General features: G+C 39.7%; 1 protein-coding gene across 10 annotated transcripts in view; it reads right to left on the bottom strand.

The window, feature by feature from the left end:
- The window catches only part of MEIS1 (Meis homeobox 1), a 125,889-nt gene that overhangs the window by 59,162 nt on the left and 44,555 nt on the right, over positions 1-22,172 (bottom strand). The gene's annotated exons all lie outside the window — the stretch shown is intronic.

The raw sequence follows: 22,172 nt of genomic DNA, 5'->3' as shown, positions 1-22,172 counted from the left end.
GTTATGTCACCTTAACGTGCAGCAGCCCAGATGCCATGTTCCACTCTGAGATGCAAAGTTCAAATTAAGAGTCAGCTTGCTGGCAAATCTCTTGTACCATTTGGTCCTCTACCCAAGTTCAAAGCGACAATAGTAAGATAGAGCCTCAATCTATATTAAGACTGGAATTTTCAAAGCATCTACATGCCCGACTCACATTCACTTTCACTGGGACTTGGGCACCTAATCTCCTGAGATGCTGTTAAAAATCCCGGCCCAAAGAAATTCATGCTGGGTTAACTACACTTATACCAATGCAATGTAAGCCCTGTCTGGTGCTGGTGCACCACATCTACATTAGGTGTTTGCACCAATGTAATTACATTGATCCAGCACAAATGTCCTTAACATAGAGAGGGCCTTAAACTCGCCAAATTAGCAGCTCATCTACGGGAGTATAAAACTGGATAGCAGTGGCTTTTGTCGGTGGTGAAATAGCGGCCTACTGTGCAGAGAAAAACAATGGTTTTGAGTGCCTGGTCAATCAGTGCACCATTTTTGTTTAAACCCCAAAACGAAGTTCATAAACAAATCCATATAGTGATTTATTCTCTTCATCCCCTGCGTGCGGATTGAATGATGTATCATGGCTTCCAAGGATAGTACTTTTATGGTAAGTGCAGAGTTGTGATGCAATTAGGCAAGTATTCTCTACACCCCGAGGCAAGAATGATCAAGAAAATAAACTGAACTGAGCTGAATCAAGAGTTTAACTCTGTTCTGTTAGGAATAAAAAACAAAAGATGGGTTTTGGACTGTCAGAATTGTCATACATTATGTAGAGTTTAACTAAAAAAAGTGACAAAGTTTTATATTTTTAGTATTTTACATTTTTATATATTTTACTACTGACTGTAGTGAATTTGTAGCTGTCCTTATGACTGATTGTGTGTATTTAATGCAAGACTAGACTTGAATATTCATAATTATAAAACAAGGTCCTCATGAAGAGTCCAGATATCTTTGGCTGATAAATTCTTTGAAAGCTCAGTAGGTTAAAAGAAAGAAAGAAAGAAAGAAAGAAAGAAAGAAAGAAAGAAAGAAAGGCTTTTATACAGAGAAGCAATTCACCATATAAAATAATAAGTCATAAAAGAAACATGAGCAAAGGAAACAACTCAACAGCATTTAAAATTTCCATGGGCTAATCCACTTTCTATCTGTGAGACAAGAGCAAGGAAAAGAAAAATATTACATGTTCATTGATTAAAAATGAAAAGCTTCTAACCTAATGACACTGTCTTTCACCACCTCCCTAGGATTGTTTTACCGCTATTTTTAAAATATACTTTCTATCCATTTCTAACCCCCCTTCAGATTAATTTAGTAGGCAATGCCTAGTGCCTGACTAGAAGAGAATTCATTGATAATTTATGGAAATATGTACTATAATCCAACGGAGATGACTTTTTTCCAGCTTTGTGCATCAATAGATAATCAAGGCCTTAAAGCAGCCTGAGCTTCCCATTACCTCAGGCAAAAGAATTCCTGAAAGCATGCCTTCAGGGCACCTGAATTATATACTCCATTAGGAGAGGAAAAGCTTTCTGCATTCCATGTATAACACTCCCCAGAACCTTTCCTGTTTATTTCTGCTGTATGAAAGCAGAAGCATTAGGAACAGAATTTTTTAAGTGAAGACTTATGTAGATACAATGGAGAAACCTTTCAAGCGAGAGCCAGATCACCTCCTTCAATCCCTGGCAGTGACCTATCCCAAATAAAAGGTTTCTGTTACATCATTAGCTCAAGCCAAAAACAGCCTTGGCTTAATGCACAGTTTGTTCTTCCTACTGTTTTTAGGCAAATACAGCTACTTTACTCCCATCTGGGAGGGAAATTACACTGCTGGGTTGTAATCTAAGACAAGATTTTCATTGGAAGCAAATGCTTTCAATCCAGTATAAATACTGGTGCATGTTCAGAAAAGCCTAAAACAATAAACTCTAGTCCTGTCCGACACAAGTTAGGGAAGGTGAAAGGGGGAAGTGGATAATAAAGCAACAAACTATTCTAAAAGCAAATACTTTCATATATTTTAAATAAATTGTTTAACCTCTTCCACTTTTTTAAATTGAAAATTGATCCTGTAAAGACTAAACCTCAGAGGAAAGTCTAAATGGTCAATTGTGTTTTTTAACATTTCCATTCACTCTGCAATTTGATACAGTCACCTCTATGAGGTCTCCAGAGAATTTCTTTCCCTTTTTTTTTCTTTTAACATCACTAACCAAACTTGAAGAACCATTGACCAACCACATGGTAGCAGCTACGAACCACATTTGTAAAATGTCAGCAGTGACTTCATTCCTGAAGTTGACTTCTCCTAGCGCCAAATGAAGGCAAACTGAAAAGGTGGAAATAATCATAAAAATGATGCTAGTCCATAAACAAGCTTACAGCCTCATTAGTATAGCAGTAGGCTCCACTGGGTGATTTATGCTCGTTTTGCTGATGCCATGAGGAAATGCCATAGGGCAACTTTAGCCAACTGCTAATGGTTTCTGACAGCTTCTTAGCAACTAGTGCAAGCAACGTTGTGGCGTTTGCTAGTGACAGAAACTGAAAATGTCATATTATCTGCCCATGTGTCACGAAGCCCGTGTGGCAATTAACTAGTAGGCCAGTGACTGAGGGGCCAGCAGCTCTTTAAAATGGCCTTTGGCTATTCGGGGAAGAGTATGCACACTGCTTGCATTCGTGTTGCACATATGCAACATTTTAATGCAGAAATCTGGTTCAGACTACCTCTGCCTCAGTCACTGATGAGTTTGGTCCACTCAAATCCTTTTGTCTGCAGAGAAACTCCCAGTTGCTTTCTCTTTAGGCATTGCATGACATTATCAGAGGAATTTAAAGTAATCTGTCTTGATATAATTGTTTGAAATGGCAGTTTAATTGGCAATACCTGATTCTCTATTTTTGAACATTGAATCCAAAAGGTGCTAGCTGTTTTTCTGCTCTCTCACAAATTAGTCTAAAAGGATTTAAGATCACTGAAGCAGACTCATTGCCTGTCAAATTGCTAGGAGCAAAGGAACTCTGCACAGCAACTAGACACTATTTAAAAAACACCGAGCCTATAACAAGCATAAGGAGAGTCTTGGCTCCACATTTCAGTTTCCAAGCTATCAAAACCATACACTATATGTCAAACTGTCAAACCTTTCAGCATGGCCATTTGCCCTTTCAAATAATATTTAAGAATTGTTTTTACAAAATTTTATAGGCCATGGTCTAGTGAAAGAGGCCAACCAACAAAGAAAGGAATTTGTACTACAATTCGTCCATGGACAATTTCTTGTGAGACCTGGGCCTATCCCCATGGAGTAAGGCAGGTGACCTGTGGCAGCTCCCAGGCTGTCAGAGAGCTCAGATTTCAAACACACTCAACTCAAACGTCCCAGAGTTCCCTATTTAAGCACACCCAGGCATTTAGGCTGTGCTATCTTGTTCCTTTCAAGAAAGGATAAAGCAGCATTTATTGTATTCAGACCATTCAATGGGTCAGACTGGCCATGTCAGCAGGGGTTCCTCTCATTCAGGTCAACCTCCCCCCACGCCCCCAGACACATTCTCCTCCTACAACTTCCCTTCTTTCCCCTTCCTCCACACCCCAAAATTTGTAGACAGAAGCAGCAAAAAGGCAACCAAGTTTGTAACAATCCCATAGCAGGCAATTATTCCTGGTGTTTATGGGTGATCAGTTATAGACATTTGTTGGCAAAATAGGTACTTTCTATATGTGCTTGCATTCATTCATAATAATGATGTGCTGCAGCCCCAAAAATCATATGACAAGTCTAAACAATTTTTCCTAGTTTTACAATGAGCCAAAAAAAAGATCCTGCTGCAATATTAAAAGATAGGAAGTATAACTTTTCATTAAATATATTAGGCCTAAGACAAATTTTCAAACATAGAAGCCTGAAATTAAGCTCCTAAATCCATATTTAGGCTCTAAATAAAAATGACCCAAATCTGCAAACGTACTGAATACCCCTTGCTCCAATTCATTTGAATAGGAACTGCAGATGCTCAGCATCTTGGAAAAATCAGGACAACTTCTCCTTAGGTGTCTAAGATCCCAATCCCACAAACATTTGCACATGAATGACTTTATACATCAGAGTAGTTCTGTTGAGTTCAGTGGAACTACTCATAGGCGTAAAGTTAAGCATGCGACTAAGTGATTGCACAACGGGTCCAATTCAGAGATTAGGAACTTAACTTCAAGTACCTATGTTGAGAAATGTCGGCCATAATTTATACTTCATACAAATTCATATACTTACACATAGCGGGCCAAATCCTGCTTGCATTACTCACGTTAGTGGATTATTTGCATGAACAAGGCCAGAAAAATATGGCTCATTCTATACAATTTTTTCTAAATACACTTGGAAAAGGAGTTAATTTTCTAGCCAACATTTTTTTAGGCTATGGAAACCTCATTAATTGTCTTAAAAGTTAACTATAGCTTCTAAGACAAACTGAGAAATACACTGCTCCCCAAAAATATTTTCACAATACACAAAACTTATGCTGTAAGTTGCTATTTCACTCTAGGTAACAGTCATATGATCAAATTTGCTTTAAAAATATCAATATTTTTTCCATTACAAGAACACTTCTTCTTAAAAGGCTAAATTCCAATCTTTGCTCAAGAGCTGAACATTTTGAACATTTTAAAGGAGATGTTATTCAGGGGGATTATACTGGTTAAATTAGATTAAAATTGCTGGGGGGAAAAATAGCTTTGCTACAAGTCTGAAAAATTAGACAGCACAACCAAACTGCAGGATGGAATCTACATTCCAGGGTCCAGCTTTTACAATCCACTTTTAGATAAGAATCTAAATCCACCACTTTAAGGAGTTCACTGAAGAAATGTGAAAGAAATTTACCCAATAGCACTGGAAAATACTCTCAGCAACTTTTAAGTGCGCCCTGAACTGGAAGACACCATTAACATGGGACTACGCCAATGTCCTTTAAAATAAGGAGAGCTCCCTAAATTTAACTTTTTGTTTTTTCAAATCTTTCACATTAATGGCTGTTTCTATCTCTTGGAGTAATTTAGGGTTGCACATTTTTGTGCTTAATAATCTAATACAATAAAAATATCTGCTCTGGCCAGAGACTATATTGGATTTTGTATTAGAGTGACATTGTTCTCAGTTCCAGTGAAACAATAAACACACAGCTTCTCTTCGTTCATAGTCCTGTAGATAATGTTGTCTTTTTAAACTCAATACAAAGTAAAAATTAAAAAAGAACATTCAGGTATGTGTTCCTCTTTACTTCTGACTATTTTTATTATGAGACACTTCAAATTCTCTAAGTAGAATATTTAACTTTTAACCATTTATTCACAGCTCTGTTGTTTGGGATGCAAGAGGAAAAGACCAAGAACATAAGCCTTTTGGTAACCATTCCTGATCTTAGGTATACTGGAATTTTTTCCACAGTCAAAACTGATGTCCATATAATCAAGACAAGTTCACAGTAAAAGGCATTCTGGGAAGTTCAGTAGACATCAAAACGATGTTTTTGTATCGGATTGCACTGGAAAGACTTGTTTATTAATGAATAATTTAAGCTAGTATAATGTTCCAGAGAGATTTTAAATAGCATCAAAAACAACTGTCTTCAAACTTACATAGGAAGAGTTAATTACAAGCACCTCTCATGATATTTTCACTATTCACTCAGATGCCCCTTACTGAAATATGTAAGATATGTATTGTATGCTAGCCACCAATTTGCTGCTTTCACACCTGCACTATAAAAGGACCCAATCATACTAAATACTGAGATTTTCCTGTAAGATGGATAGCATTTTCCAATGAACTCAATGAGAGCCAGAGACTCTCACCTTTGAGAAGGAGCAGGCCTGAACATGCTGTAAGTCTAGACTGGGACAAAAGGAATTACTCTATCAGACCCTTACTGCTACTGTACTTGGACTGACTGGAGCTGGGGAATATAGAATATGTGGACCGCCCATTCAAATTTGAACCAGGAAAGTAGTGACCAAAAGTCATTTCTAAATGAGAGTTTTTCAGAGGCCTCTGAGAAATGGGTTACTAGTCTAATTCTAGTGGACAGATGTTCCCCCTCTAACTGGCACTAAAATCTGAGGAGTGAATGGATATGAAGACTGAAGCACCCACCCACTCCGAAGAAGGTTGACACACGTTGGCATGATGCTTGCACAGCCATCATCCAAGCTGTACCTGTTCTGTGCTTAAACAGAAGGTTTCACGTGACAGGCCTGTCAATCTGGCAGCTTTCACAACAACCACATTTATGTTTTTTTAAAAATAAGTAACATTCCCCCATTGTGACACTCTCTCAACTTGCCAACACCCAAGCGTGGGACTAGAAGTGAAAACAGGGAAGACAAGAAAAACAGTAGTGTAGAAAGGTTAAAGTAGCTGTGGGATTTCTTTATCGTAAATAACATTTCCTGTTACTTAAATTTCACAAATAGTTATTTCTGATGCACGTGCATGATTCAATGCCTGCTGAAATAAATAGGAAGAATCACATGGACTACACTGGGCTTTGGATCCAGCCCCAAAAGACTTACAACAATGGATGTTTGGGGTCAGGGTGAATTTAGAGCATCCTTTTTTGCAATGAGGGACAAATTACCGGTAATTAAGGAACAGGCTTGTTAACATGTTTAATGAAAAGAGGTAATGAGGAACAAAAAAGGTTGAAAATGAGCAACAGCACTGCACAAACACAGTATGTTTGGGTTTGCAGGCATATCTTAAAGAGGTGCATTACATTTTTCATGCAAGGATTCAGACCATGACACAAACAGCAGGGGATTGCCAGTCACGGATAGTATCCATATTTACAAGTTACTAAAGGAAACAGTTGCAAAAATATCCTACACAAATATTCGTATATGGTGTAACCTGGCCAGGTATAAATTACACTCTGGCATTTGACAAATTTTCAAAGTTTTTTCTTCTTGAATCATTGTACTTTGTTCTTTAGAGACAGAAGCACCTTTTTCTAGTAACTTGATCCTCCTTTTTTACTTGAATTCCCCTCAGGCAAACAACCAGCAAATTAGCTGTCTACACAAAGAGTAAAAACAGCATTGATGAATAGGGAAGAAACACTGATTTTACTCATTTTCATCCATTCAGCAGTTTTTATAGCTAAACACCAAGGAAAAAAATCTGCAAAATGTAGTACAACTTCTTAATGGAGTCTAGGAAAGTCCAGTATTATGGACAAGTTGCAAGATATTTTTAGAGTTATGTATCTATACTCTGTATTAAATATTAAAAGGAAAGCAATTAATTTAATGGGAAGCCAACAACTTTCTCCTGCCAAAAAACAGAAGCTTACTTTGGGAAGCTGTAAGAATAAATACTGCATAGAAAGAAAAGTACCTGGTTAAACAAGAAAAATATGCTGTTTTAACCAAGAAGAGTCAAAAGATCTTAGAAAAAACTAGTATAAATGTCATAACATTTGTTGAGAAAAAATGGATTCAATATGAAAAAAGTTACACACTTTGTTCAGATATGTTACTTTTAAAAAACCTTTTGGCACATTAGCTGAGAAGCCGGCCTATTATGTTGTCAACAAGAAGGAAACAAGAGTACTTGTGGCACCTTAATTTGTTAGTCTCTAAGGTGCCACAAGTACTCCTGTTCTTTTGCAGTTACAGACTAACACGGCTGCTACTCTGAAAGAAGGAAACAGACTATCTAACTAGACAATAAAGTATTTTGGCCTGAATTTTGATTTCACTTGTGCTTACACACAAGTTACAAACTGGGAGCATATGAAGCAGCAAAGGAGCACGTCTTCAGAATCACACTACCATGACAGTGTGCCGAAATGTACGTAGCTAGTAAAAATGGTCCAGAACCTCCGCTAGTGTAAATCAACATGACTTCACACCAGCTGATGATTGGGCCCAGTAGGTGGAAGGGCCTATCTGTGCATTTTATCTGTGCAAAGCAAAGAGGAGAGCATCCCAGTTATAGCCTATTGGCCACTTTATTTGTGGGAGTAATTTCTCCCAACCAAGTGTTACCATAGGCCACTTTCCCTCAGCAAGGCTGCCTTTGTCCTGCACCCTGCCAAAAGAGAAAGGAAGCAAATAATTTTGCACTGCTTCCTCCAGTCTGAGAGGGAGATAACCAGAGATGCTCAGGAATTTTCTGTCAAAACTGTTTATGACAAAAAATGCAACAGTAAAATTTCAATTTTGCAACAGAAGTTTGATTTTCGGTAGGGAAAAAAATCAAAAACAAAAATATTTCGTTTTGGTTTGACAGCAGATCAAAACATTTGGGTTTGTCAAATTAACTAAAATGTTTTGTTTGGGATCAGCTCAGCATTAATCTGTGTTTGCCTGAGCTGCCACGTGGTCCTCCCCTCTGGCTGCCTTGCTGCAGGGCACCATGGGAGATTTAAAGCAGAATTGTGGCATGAGGCAACTGAACTACAACTCCCATGAGGCACCACGGCAGCTCAGTGAGACACAGATTCATGTCAAACTGAGCCAAAATTCAGGAACGCTGAAACATTTCATTTCAATAGAAAGTGGCAGATCTTTCTGCTACGTGAAATATTTTGGCATTTCAACTTGTTGTCCCTGATTGAAGATGAAAACAAATGATGAAATATCAGAATGTCTCACTGGATGGAAATCCTGATTTTTGACCGCCTCTAGAGATGACTGCCATAAGTCAGTGGAGACTAACAGGTCCTCTGGCCCTGGAGGGCAGGTACTTTGGATAACCCTTCTTTGTCTCATCAGGCAGCACACGCTGAGGATCTGCTGTTTGCCAGGCCGAAGGCAGGCTCATTGTTGAGCCCACAGTTTTGCCTGGAGGCATGCTACAATCTCACTAATGTGCAATAGTATCTGGCCCCCTTTTTTGTGGTTTGTTTATTTCAGAATACAGCATCTTGGTTTTTATTTTCCCTCCTCCATCGATGAAATCTGATAATGAAAAATAAAACTGAATAAAAGAAAACAGATGATAACCATCACTCTTCATGTGTTACTACACATACAATTGGCCCAGGCACACTTGTCAGACCATGCTGCTGATAAAGGGAAATACAAAAGCAAACTCACACAGCTTTTTCTCTTTTGACAATTACAGAGCCTCAGTTGTAGTTGTTGCCTCTGCAAGCCTCTCATCCTCCCCGAAACCCTTAGACAAAGTTCCTTTTGCCCACTACCACTTGCTTAGGCAAACTATAAACTCAAACATCTACCTCTCAATCTAGTATTTCAGGAAAGATGCCTGCCTTTAAAATTATGGTACACATTTACAAGAATAAGAAATGTAACAAAAAAGAATTAAATGATAACACTTGGCCAATTTTTGAAAAACCACCACACAAAGGCTAACTAATTTTCATCACAGCCTTCTCAAATATGATAGCTAGTTGTTGTTATTTTAGTACCCCCATTTCACACATATGGAAACTGATTAAGAAAAATTAAGGGCCTGAGCGTATGACTCTTACCCAGTTGGATTGTTTGCAACATGAGTTAGTGACATGTTCAAGTAACTCATGTGAGTTAAAGTGACTTGTTCAAGGCTGCAGAGTAAAAACAGTGTCAAAGGGAGAGTTCGAGGCCTCTGAACTAAAGAGTCAGAAGTACTTATATCTTGTGCTCAGATCCCTTCCAAATAAGACAAAAAGCTGAACAGAAACGCTTTCCATTTTTATAAGCAAGGTTACAAAACAAACACTTATAACCGAAACAGTTCTATTGCCGGTAAATCGCAGTTACAGTGGACCACAAACTTTTCCTCTCACTCCCTCTACCAGAGAAGCTTGGGCGTGCTTTAAAGAAAGGATGGTTAGCTCTTGGAAGAAAGATTAATGTTATATTGCTCATCACATGCACACACAAAATAACCAGTTGAGGAAAAGCATACCTTAATCCAAGAGGAGCCCTCTGCATAGGAATCTCTTGGGGATGTCTGGGGGAACGGAAGGGTTTAGACAGGTACAACAAACTGAGTTCTTCTTTATGCTGTTCCACACTCCCTACACTGCAAAAAAATAGTGGTTTTGTTCCTAGACAAGGGTCCCATTACATTAAATAGAGGGGGGCTGCTTGTAGGGAGGGAGGTACAGAAGCCAAAAGGAGATAAAGAGATTGACTACAGCAGGCTTGTACCAAATTTCCATCCACCTGACTGTCTCTGTCCAACACAAAAGGCAACTCTGTTCTCATCAGGAAGTGATTTAAAAGGTTGCAATGAGGAAAAAAACAAAACCTTGAACATGGGATATTGTGAGACTGACTACACTGGTCTACAATTTTTGAGAAGTCATCTGCTTCAGAGATAAAATGTGCTATTTATTATGTATTTTGATGTGCTGAATTCAAATATGACAATTAAAACAACTGATTGGCTACTGTTTCTAAGATATTTAAGTTTTTACATTTTAATGTCTATGTATATTGTGTAGATAGTAGAGTTTTAATCATAAATTGTAAACCTAGGTCTTTTCATGTGTTTATGGTTGCTTTACATGATAATATTTCACCTGTCCTGTTTATGTAACACTTTAAAAATCAGCAAAAGGGGTATATAAATAAAATTTATTATGAAGCAAAAGGCAAAAAACTATTATGTACATAGTTTAGTCCTATTCAGTGTCTACTCGGCGCTTCTTGGCTTGTCTCTTGTATTCATTAAATGGAGCATCTCTTGTCACTGTCCAGCAATAGTCTGCAAGCATTGATGGGCTCCATTTGCCCTGATAGTGTTTCTCCATTGTTGCAATGTCCTGGTGAAATCGCTCGCCGTGCTCGTCGCTCACTGCTCCGCAGTTCGGTGGAAAAAAATCTAGATGAGAGTGCAAAAAATGTATCTTTAGTGACATGTTGCAACCAAGGCTTCTGTATGCCTTGAGGAGGTTTTTCACCAACAACCTGTAGTTGTCTGCCTTGTTGTTTCCGAGAAAATTTATTGCCACTAACTGGAAGGCTTTCCATGCCGTCTTTTCCTTGTCACGCAGTGCATGGTCAAATGCATCATCTCGAAAAAGTTCACGAGTCTGAGGATCAACCAAGACATCTTCCTTTATCTTAGCTTCACTTAACCTTGGAAATTTTCCACGGAGGTACTTGAAAGCTGCTTATGTTTTGTCAATGGCCTTGACAAAGTTCTTCATCAGACCTAGCTTGATGTGTAAGGGTGGTAACAAAATCTTCCTTGATTCAACAAGTGGTGGATGCTGAACACTTTTCCTCACACTCTCCAATGACTGTCGGAGTGGCCAAACTTTCTTGATGTAGTGGGAATCTCTTGCACGACTATCCCATTCGCAGAGAAAACAGCAGTATTTTGTGTATCCAGTCTGCAGACCAAGCAAGAGAGCAACAACCTTCAAATCACCACAAAGCTGCCACTGATGTTGGTCATAGTTTATGCACCTCAAAAGTTGTTTCATGTTGTCATAGGTTTCTTTCATGTGGACTGCATGACCAACTGGAATTGATGGCAAAACATTGCCATTATGCAGTAAAACAGCTTTAAGACTCGTCTTCGATGAATCAATGAACAGTCTCCACTCATCTGGCTCGTGAACGATGTTGAGGGCTGCCATCACACCATCAATGTTGTTGCAGGCTACAAGATCACCTTCCATGAAGAAGAATGGGACAAGATCCTTTTGATGGTCACGGAACATGGAAACCCTAACATCACCTGCCAGGAGATTCCACTGCTGTAGTCTGGAGCCCAACAGCTCTGCCTTACTCTTGGGTAGTTCCAAATCCCTGACAAGGTCATTCAGTTCACCTTGTGTTATGAGGTGTGGTTCAGAGGAGGAGGATGGGAGAAAATGTGGGTCCTGTGACATTGATGGTTCAGGACCAGAAGTTTCATCCTCTTCCTCGTCTGACTCAAGTGAGAATGATTCTGGTGCATCAGGAACCGGCAGTCCTTCTCTGTGAGGTACTGGGCGTATAGCTGATGGAATGTTTGGATAATGCACAGTCCACTTTTTCTTCCTTGACACACCTTTCCCAACTGGAGGCACCATACAGAAGTAACAATTGCTGGTATGAGCTGTTGGCTCTCTCTCCAAATCATTGGCACTGCAAAAGGCATAGATTTCCTTTTCCTGTTCAACCACTGGTGAAGATTTGTTACACAAGTGTTGCAGCATATGTGTGGGGCCCACCTCTTGTCCTGATCTCCAATTTTGCAGCCAAAGTAAAGGTGATAGGCTTTCTTAACCATAGTGGTTATACTGCGCTTTTGTGATGCAAAAGTCACTTCACCACAAACATAGCAGAAGTTATCTGCACTGTTCACACAAGTACGAGGCATCTCTGCTCACTTTGGCTAAACAGAAATGTGTCCCTTTGCAAAAATCAAACACTGACAAATAAAAGAGCACGACACTGTATGATTTCTAGAGCGGATATAGGGCAATTTGTTCAGCAGAGTGATGTAAGCTTTGTTATGATTGCATCATCCATGACTTCTAGGAATAACATGATGCAGTTCATATCATGTATGACACAATACCAGCTTCAGATTGCATCATTCATTGTTTTGCCTAAAAAGCAAGTATTGTCCAAACCCAGTCATAGATTTATTCATAGATCCAGTCAAAGATGTATTTTAGTCATTTCTGGTTTAAATTGAGATCCCTTCCCTTTATAACTCACTTATCCTCTGCCATTCCCAAGTCAAGGGTCGTATATACTGACCCAATAGCATATCTTGAAAACTAGAGCCAATCAACAATTTTAAGCATCATTTTTGTTCTCAGTGACCCAGAATTAGTAGTTTGACTACATTTATTTCAGAAGCATTTTGGCTGTAGACCAGTGTTATTTTGCACAGAGAACCAGTCCTTACAATTACAGTGAAAGCCACCGAGATGTGTGTCTTCCAATAGTAAATATACAAGGCAATGTGAGTGCTAATGGAACGACAACTTTACTAATAACAATTTCTGGTGACTTCCATTCTGCACCACACATAAGAGGGAGCTTCACAAAGTGTTGTCTGAAGTGCTCCTAAAAAAAAAAAAAAAAAAATTGGGAGCAAGGGAAGCGGCCAATTGATTCCCTGCATGAAGGTAACTCATCCTTATCCCATGTGGAAAGAAGAGGGTGCTACCTTTTCCACTGGGGTTCTCCACAGCACTATCCCCTGCAGGGCTCCCTGAGTCACACACAAAGCAGTATTAACACTTCCAGTGTCCTATGAATGACTGCTATGGAACCAAGGAAGCATAGCTCCTGTGGGAGATATCTTAGTGAAGGAGTGGGGCAAGGAGAGCGCACAGAGGCTCCAGGCAAGATGACTGCTCCTTCTGCAAATCTGGAAGTCCTCTTATGCAAGAACCCTCTGGATTCATGGGGGCTTCAGCCTAAGACTACTTGGCACTCATACCCTAAACTCCTCCCTCCAGAGCAGATGCTTCTGAGAAAATGCTGCAAGATTAACCTCATTTACTGCCCCCTGAAATGCCAATGGAGAGGGGTCATCTGGCACCAGGATGTCAAAATTGATGACAAAACCTTTCACCGCTAGGTTGCTGATTGCAGCCAGTTTTCGGCCAGAATTCTTTTCACCAAAAGATGAAGATTTGGGTAGATCAAAACATTTTACAAATTCGTGTCAAATTTCCCCATTTGTTCTGTTTGGGGGGGGGGGGGAATCCAAAAAATGGAAACATTTCATTTTGACATTTTTTAAATGAAATGTATCAATTCTATTTGAAACAACTTTTTTTTTTTTTTAAATGTACTTCAATTTTATTAATAAGCCTTTAAAACTACTTGAAAACTAAGCAAATTGTTTCATTTCTGGTCAAGCAAAATGTTTTGTTTTATTGCAACTTTTTTAAAAAAGAAGTTTTGGTTCACTGAAATATTTGAAAAAGCTTTTGTTTTGAGTCAACTTAAAACAAAATTTATTTTTCAATGTTTTGGTACAGCCAGCGAACCAAAAAAAAAAAAATCAGTTACTTGCACAATTCTAGTGCTGGTTTGAATCCAGCACACATAACGCACTCTGAAAATTCTTACCATCTAATGGCTGTTCAGGGAAATAATAGAAATGGGTAGGTGATCTTGGCCCATTGTTAGTGGACAGGAGTCACATTTAGCACTAAAAAGGACCCTTGTTTGCCAGTCTCAGCAGAGGCTAAGGACTGGTTCCTTCAGCATGGTCCCTCAGAGGCATGTTGGAAGGACTTTAAAAAAATAAAATATTTCACATCTACTAGCTACCGGCTCCCCTCAAATTCAAATTAAATGCATTCAGTATCTTTTTGGTTTCCTACCAACTAGCATCATTGCTTCTGGTTCTGTGCATGTTATCTTACACTGCAGATAGTGATTAGTCTATATTTTTCTCCCCAACAGCTCTGCAATGGGTCTTGAAGGATCCAAAATACACAATGTGGGTGACAGCAGCGTTAGGCCAATAATGAAGGCTTTTGAAATTTCAGCTAAAATGTCATCTGCACAGAGAGATTTTATTCTATGTTCTCTATTTTTATCCCCTTTATTTTTTCCCCCAGTCTCTCCATCATTAGCTGCCAGGGATTCTACTGAATTGACAAACAGCAAGGAGAAAAGAGGGAAAGGCTGTTGGGTCCCAGTTTTCGTTATTGTTTATGTTACAGTTGCACCTCGCAGCACTTATAAGGTCAGGGCTTCTTTCTGCTAGGCACAAAGGCAGAGTGGGAGTATTCTTTTCCCCATTTTACTGATGGGCAATGAGTCGCATAGCAATTAAGTATCTTGTGCAAAGCCACACAGACGTCTGTATCAGAGATGGGAATTGAACTCATAAGTCCAGAGTCCCAACCCAGTGCCATAACTATAAGAGCTTCCTTCCTTTTCTTGTTGAATGCATAAAGCTTGCTGTGTTCTCTCTCTCTCGTATATTACTGCTTTTGTAAGAAAGAAGCATGTGCTGTCAGTGGTTTGGTTCATATTTAATAAAATATATATTAGTAATCAAAATAATTAAAGGAATCCTCTATATTTGGAGGACCAAAAATCATAGCCATTAGTCACAATTTATTCTTGCCAGGCAGAGTTTGGCTTCAAAAGCAGTTTTGCTTTTCACATTGTGTGGTTGAAGCAATCCCATGCACGTAGAAAGGAGTTATCACTAGAGGCGTTGCTCTTCCCCAGTCTCATCTAGGTGACATGAAGGAAGCTTTTCCTATGCCTTCGTCCTTGGGGGGGGCTGGACTATTGATCCTTTCATGGACTCCCTTTTTCCACTAAATAAAATTCAAGCTTCTTGTCTCTACCTTCAAAGCCCTTTCTACTTATATTCTATGGTCACCTCCATTGTGTCAACAATGCTAGTTTCAACCAGTTTGTCTGCGCTTCACTCTCAACCAGCTCCATGCCTCCTTTTGTATCACTGGACAGGGCCTATAACATCACTATCCCTCCGTTAGACCCACTTCTGCCAAGCACTGCAGGAGTCAGTCAATTTATATTGTCTAGGTTGAGGGACACCTGGGGATTATTGGTTATTTACTTACCAAAGAAATGACATATTAGGATTGTATGATTAATCTCCCTTCCCCCAACCTTCGCAGGTTGCTCGTTTTAGACTATGAGCTCTTCGGAGCAGGGACTGTATCATTGTGCACGTGAAGGTCAGCGAGTGCTACCTGAACACAAATAACTCTCCATAATCCTGGATTTATATAGGATATGACTAAAAAGGGTTCTGTGATGCTTTGGTGTTCAAAATTGTGAGAAGGATGGATCCCTTCATAGAAATTGTTGGGAATAGCAGAAACTTCAGAAAAAGGAGTGGAAAGAAAGGGCATGGGAGGAGGAATCTGCATCTTCAAAATGGAAAGGACAAGGGAAAGAGGAAAATGGGGAAGTCTTGTTTCAAATGAGCAAGTTTACTGCCCCCTCCCTTGTGCAGAAAGTGTTTGCTTTACTAAATCTTACTAAAGTGGTGTGCCTGTTAAATTTGCTCCTAGGCAGCTTTAACTTGAGAAACCTGGTGCACTTATTCTTCAGATCACCATAGATTCTCCCTCACTTTGGCAGTAACAGAGGGGTCGTATTATCACATGAATGAACTGCTCTTGAACAATTTATCCAACGTATCAGGAACAAACAGGCTTTTCTTCAGTATCACACATTCATTTTCTGGCTTTCCCCCTCTCCCATCTCCACAAACAGAACATATGTATTGGGGTCAGGGCCAGCTCCAGGGTTTTTGCTGCCCCAAGCGGCGGCGGGGGGGAAAAAAGACTTGAACGCGATCGGCGGCAGCTCCACTGCACCGCTTTCTTCTTCGGCGGCAGGTCCTCCACTCCGAGAGGGACAGAGACCCTCTGCCGAATTGCTGCCAAACAGCCCGATGTGCCGCCCCTTCCCCTAGGCCGCCCCAAGCACCTGCTTGCTCAGCTGGTGCCTGGAGCCGGCCCTGGTTGGAGTCAAGGAAACCCCACACTCTTCATTAATGTCTAAGATGTTCCATATTCATTTCTATTTATTGTTAGGTGTCACTTCAACAAACTAGGATTATGGAGTGACCTGTAAGGTTTGGTGGTTTTAGCTACAATACCTGATTTGAGTACCGTTGATAACTGTAATTATATATTTTGCAGGTGGGGAGAATGCAGATAAGTATCAATTATCCTCATCTGAAAATACAAAGCCGGATTCTGGTCTTACATCTGTCTATAAATGAGGAGTAACTCCACTGAAGCCAATGGAATCACACTGGGGTAAACAAAATTAGAATCAGGCCTAAAGCATGTGAGACAACCACTTAAAGGTTAATTTGGAAAGGGCAGCTTTAAGAAGTTCTAGACAGAGTATCATGCTCTCGGGATCTGGTCCACACATCTATTTGTTCCGACGATGTAAAGCTTTGCACTCAGAGTTCCACTGAGTATGTTACCACCTGAGATCATGCCAAAGAGGGTCTGCTGATGCCTAGTGCTTTTTTTCCACTACCATGTGCAGTTAAGTGGATATTAAAATCAATTATTATTCTAATGCCACATGACTCTTAAGTTATTTAGAGCAGCAGAATCCTTATCCACTGTCCCAGAGGTGTGGACTGGCACCAGTAAAAGAGTTTTCTGGCAACTGACATGAAAGCACCTGCCTGGGTTGATGGAGCAGTGTCCCGCTACAAGTGTGAATCAGAGCGGTCCCTTTGCACTATCCACTGGTAGTACTTGGTGATTGTCTGAATGCTCACTGATAACACGATCCCATGAATCATAGAAGTGTTGAATGTGGTTAGCTCTTTGCACAGTAAAATTAATATATTTTTAAACTTGTTGACCAGCTCTATTCATGACTCAGAGTTAAAATGCCCAGTAGAATGAGAAGGGGAAAAATAGGGCTTTTCATCGATAGGTCAGTGGTTCAAATCCACTGTAATGCTATTTAGTGGCCTCTGTGAAATAAGTTTGCCACACCAACCAAACTCATAATGGGTGCACCCTTGTCAGCAGTCTGAGTAGAGAAAGCAAGAACTGAATAGGTCTGGAAACAGAAACAGCATCTCTCTCCAGTGAAATTGAGGAAAGGGAATCTACCCTTAACCATCCCTAGAAGGCTGTGTGTGTGCATGGTGGGTTCTTATGAATGGAGGGAGCAGGCAGTGGGGAGACCAGGAGAACATGCATCAGCTTACCACCAGCCCTTTGTTATAGAGTATAGATCAGTGGTCCCCAACGCGGTGCCTGCGGGTGCCATGGCGCCCGCCAGGGCATTTATGTGCACCAGCCTAGTGCCCAGCAGGGGAGAGAAGCCAAGAACTCAGGCTGCGGGTGCGGTTTTCTCTGTTCCCGGCAGGTGCGGGGCCCACCTAGTGCCCAGCAGAGGAGAGAAGATGCGGCCCCGTGCCTGCTGGGGACAGAGAACTCCAGGGCTGCAGGCACCGGTGTTCTCAGGCCCTGGCAAGCGCGGGGCCCGCCTAGTGCCCAGCAAGGGAGAGAAGCCGGTGCCCCACGCTTGCCGGGGATAGAGTACTCCAGGGCTGCGGGCACCGGTGTTCTCTGTCCTCGCGGCTTCTCTCCAGCTTGTCTCTTGATTCATCATATGCTATGTAATATTAAATATGATGTTTTTTGTATTATTTAATGTACAAATACAAAATAAGCCTTGAAAAATTGTTGGCGCCCGCCACACACATAAATGTGCTACTGGCCACAAAAAGGTTGGGGACTACTGGTATAGATAATACAGCTCAGCTAGGGAAAAGGGTTCTAGAGAGGGACACTGAGGACCTATAGCTGGGGATGAGGTAAAGGACATCTATGAAGGAGGCCCTAGCTTTCTGTAGATCCCAGGGGAATTTTTGGGCCAGATCCCCAGCCTACTCCAGAGGTATGGGGTAAGAGGAACCCTGCCCACTCTGATAGAACAACTTCATAGGAATGTCACTGAGATTGCCTCATTCAGCTTCATTCCAGGGGTTTTCCTGCTAGAGATGTTCCTCAGGATCAGAGACAAGAGACACTGAATAAAAGCTTGCACTGCTGTGTCTGACATCCTGTGCGTGTTTTGTGGCTAGACAACTATAGTACTTAGCAGTAGAAACCTAGTACCAACCTCACATTTTACATTCACAACTGCACAAAGAGGTACACCTTGAATTTAATTCTTATGAAATGCACAGTAGGGTCATTGTTCACGATCTGAAGATGTTTTTCCAGACAGAATACAAACTGAACTCACTTATCTTAACACAGAGAGGACAGAAACTTTAAAAATCTGCATAGAAGTTACAAAAAAGCTAAAAGAGAACTGTAGAATGTCTCCACATGTCATACACTCAGTGTAATAGTAAGTTAGGTGTGTTCACAGTCAGCTGAGATGTCTACACATCTGACCACAAAGCAATACAGAAAATTAGTCTTTGAATGCATGTTAGTGTACTGAAATGCAATTGAATATGAACGCTGTTTTATTTAGAGTAGAAGTAGTTGTAACCATTGCTTTACATTTAATGAAGGTCTTAAAAAGAGCCAACTGAAAATAATAAAAATATAGTATATGGAAAGAATACATGATAGCTGGCAGTGTAATACAAAGACAAGAGATTCTGTATACAGCTAGTGGGACAAAGTGAAGCCATTAATTGTTTGCACATAGCCATTCCTACTAAATGAACATAGTAAGATTTTAACACCAATCCTGCCTTGCAACACATAGCACCTTTCATCTCGCCTACTTATCCTTTATAAACATTCATTAAACCTCGGCATCTCTGCAAGGTTCTTTAGTATTATGCTTATTTTAAAGATTAGCCAGTGTTGCCATCTTTCAATTTCATCACGAGTCTTGAGATCAATGGCATTTTTATTTAAAAGTGCCCAGCTCCTGGAGTCAAATGAGAATCTCAGCTTTCACTTAAAAAGTAAAAAGGGCAAGCAGAGAGTCCTCATGGCTGTGGAGAAAAGCTTGAGAACAGGAATCTTGATGGCTCAAACAGGGAAAGCAATAAAGAGAACCCCAAACTTAATTTAAAAAAAAATATCTCAAGATTTTGTCAGACATGACTCATGATTTTTGAATGTTTGGGGGTGGCGATGATGGTAAACTACAGTGCAGAGAATCAAAGATTGCTTATGGTCAAACACCAGATTAACCACCCTTCACCTGAGTCTCCTCAGGGACATACAGGAATTGCAGAGGCCCTATTTCCCCTCCCCTGCCCACCAACAATGAGGCCATCTACCGGGCTTACACAGCGTAAAGTGCCTTATCTTGGTTCTCTATACCAGTGGTTCTCAATCAGGATACATGTACCCTGGGGGTACGCAAAGGTTTTCTAGAGGATACATCAATTCATCTAGATATTTGCCTCGTTTTACAATAAGCGACATAAAAACTACTAACAGTCAGTACAAACTGAAATTTCATACAGACAATCACTTGTTTACACTGCTCTACATACTATACATTGAAATGCAAGTACAGTATTTATATTCCATGGTAAAAATAAGAAAGTAAGCAATTTTTCAGTAATAGTGTACTGTGACATTTGTATTTTTATGTCTGATTTTGTAAGCAAGTAATTTTCAAGTGAGGTGAAACTTGGGGGATTTCAGACTCCAAGAAAAATCAGACTCCTGAAAGGAGTACAGTAATCTGGTAAGGTTGAGAGCCACTGCTCTATACCAAGAGTGAATTTCATCTTTAAAAGAAAAAGAACATCAGTCTTTAAGGACCTATATTCTTTACCTAAAGCTTTTGATACTCTTAGGCCATATGGTCTTTATTCATATTCAATGTCAGTTTTAAAAAAAGTGACCAAAGGCAAGCACACACTACTGGTGCAGGATCTTGCACAGAGCAATACGAGTACACTACAGCCAAGGATATGGTAGGTGCATTACAATAGTGGATATAACATATACACAACTTTATATGCAAGACAAACTCCATTTTTTCTCTAAAATTATTCAGTGAAGAAAGGATACATTTAAATGTTCCCCCATTAATATACAAGGACTGTAGTCTCTATGAGAATACATAAATTTGTAGGAATTGCACATTAACTTTCTGCCATTCACTATTGGGGAGGGTGGGGGTGGAAATCTTTGAATTTACCAGGAGCCACTAGTTCTTTCGAATTGTAAAGTTTTGTAATTTTATTATCATTTCTTCTTGTTCTTTTCCCCCCCTCTATAAACAGCCTCCTTGATAGATATCTGAGTTTGTGTTTAGACAAACTAAATTTAAAAGAAAGAAACAGGAAGCTTTTACTTGGAAAGTGGAGTTTTAACTACTCAGTGGCAAACAATGAACTCGAGTGATAAAGATGCAATGGAAACGGTATGGAACAGACCTAACTGGTTTCCTGCCCAAGTTGACTCGTGAGCATGTGTGCTACCATGATATGGACCAGCAGTGCTATTTTGCTTTTATTTACTTAAACATATTTGTTCCTGTGAAAACCTCTATAAAAACATTGTAGGAAGAGACAATAGCAGACTTGCCATCTCTTATTGCCAGATCTTTTACTTTACACTTTATCAGATATTTTCATCAGTGAAACTTAGTCTATTTATTCAACTATTTAAGTTGCAACCTGTATCATATTATACTTTAAAACATGGGCACCACCCAGTTCGTAAAATATAATCCACCCCATCACCGTTTAAGACTGGTTCGGTACTTGTAAATCAATTTGCTGGTATCTACTATAGCCTTCTAGAAGTAATACTAAATAGATACATGGTTACATAAATATTGTCAGCTCTGCATTATTCATCCCATGTGTTAACTTTTAATACTTAAAAGTTTCCAGGTCAACAGAGATACTTTATCTTTCTTCCTTCTCCTCACTTTATCTCCCTCCCTCACCAAACAGGTATCTATGTCAAAACAGGACTCTTCAGTGGGGGGTTTGTTTGACCTAGGTCACTTAAAGGTCAAGCTTTTCACCAGTTGTTAACACAAAGCTTCCACCTAGTCCTCTAAAGCCCGCACCACACTCGGTTTCATCTACAAACCCTCTATCCACATTGGATTTCTCTCAGTTTTGCACTGTGGAGTGGTCTCAGTGACAAATAAATAGGTCAAACACTCTTAGGCGAAACCGTAGGAGAGGAATCCTCCAAATATGGAAATTTGCCTTTTAAAAAAAATCTCAAAGCAAAACAAAAGGCTCTAAAGGTACCATTTTAAAAATCAGTTGAGCAGAGACTTTATTCTCATACTGGGCTTAAAGAACAGCAGTCTTTTAAACAGTGCTAAAGCAACTTAGACTACATTTGTGTGTCCCTGAAAAAGATCAATTTTTATACAGATTGATTTTAAGATTTACATGTGAGAAATAGATAAAATTGGATCAAATATATACCAAAACAAATTGCTGGCTCCCAAGAAAGTCAATAAAACCAAAATAAATTTAGCAGATTTCATCTACCAGCATTTGAGATTTGTTTTACTTCATTATTTCATACACACTTACTGAGCAGAAATTTGCTTAACTCTTTTCCAGTTTTCTCTCACTGAAACAATAAGACACTCTGTAGAATAACCTGAACTTGAATATTATCACCAGGATAGCATATGGCAAACTAGCAGTAGGCAGTTTATCTTCATCCTCTTTGTAAGCTAAAATTAGCAC

Source organism: Trachemys scripta, chromosome 3 (assembly GCF_013100865.1).
Source record: "Trachemys scripta elegans isolate TJP31775 chromosome 3, CAS_Tse_1.0, whole genome shotgun sequence".
NCBI lineage: Eukaryota > Metazoa > Chordata > Testudines > Emydidae > Trachemys > Trachemys scripta.
Note: the sequence above shows the minus strand (reverse complement) of the source record. Positions and strands in the feature narration are given on the sequence as shown.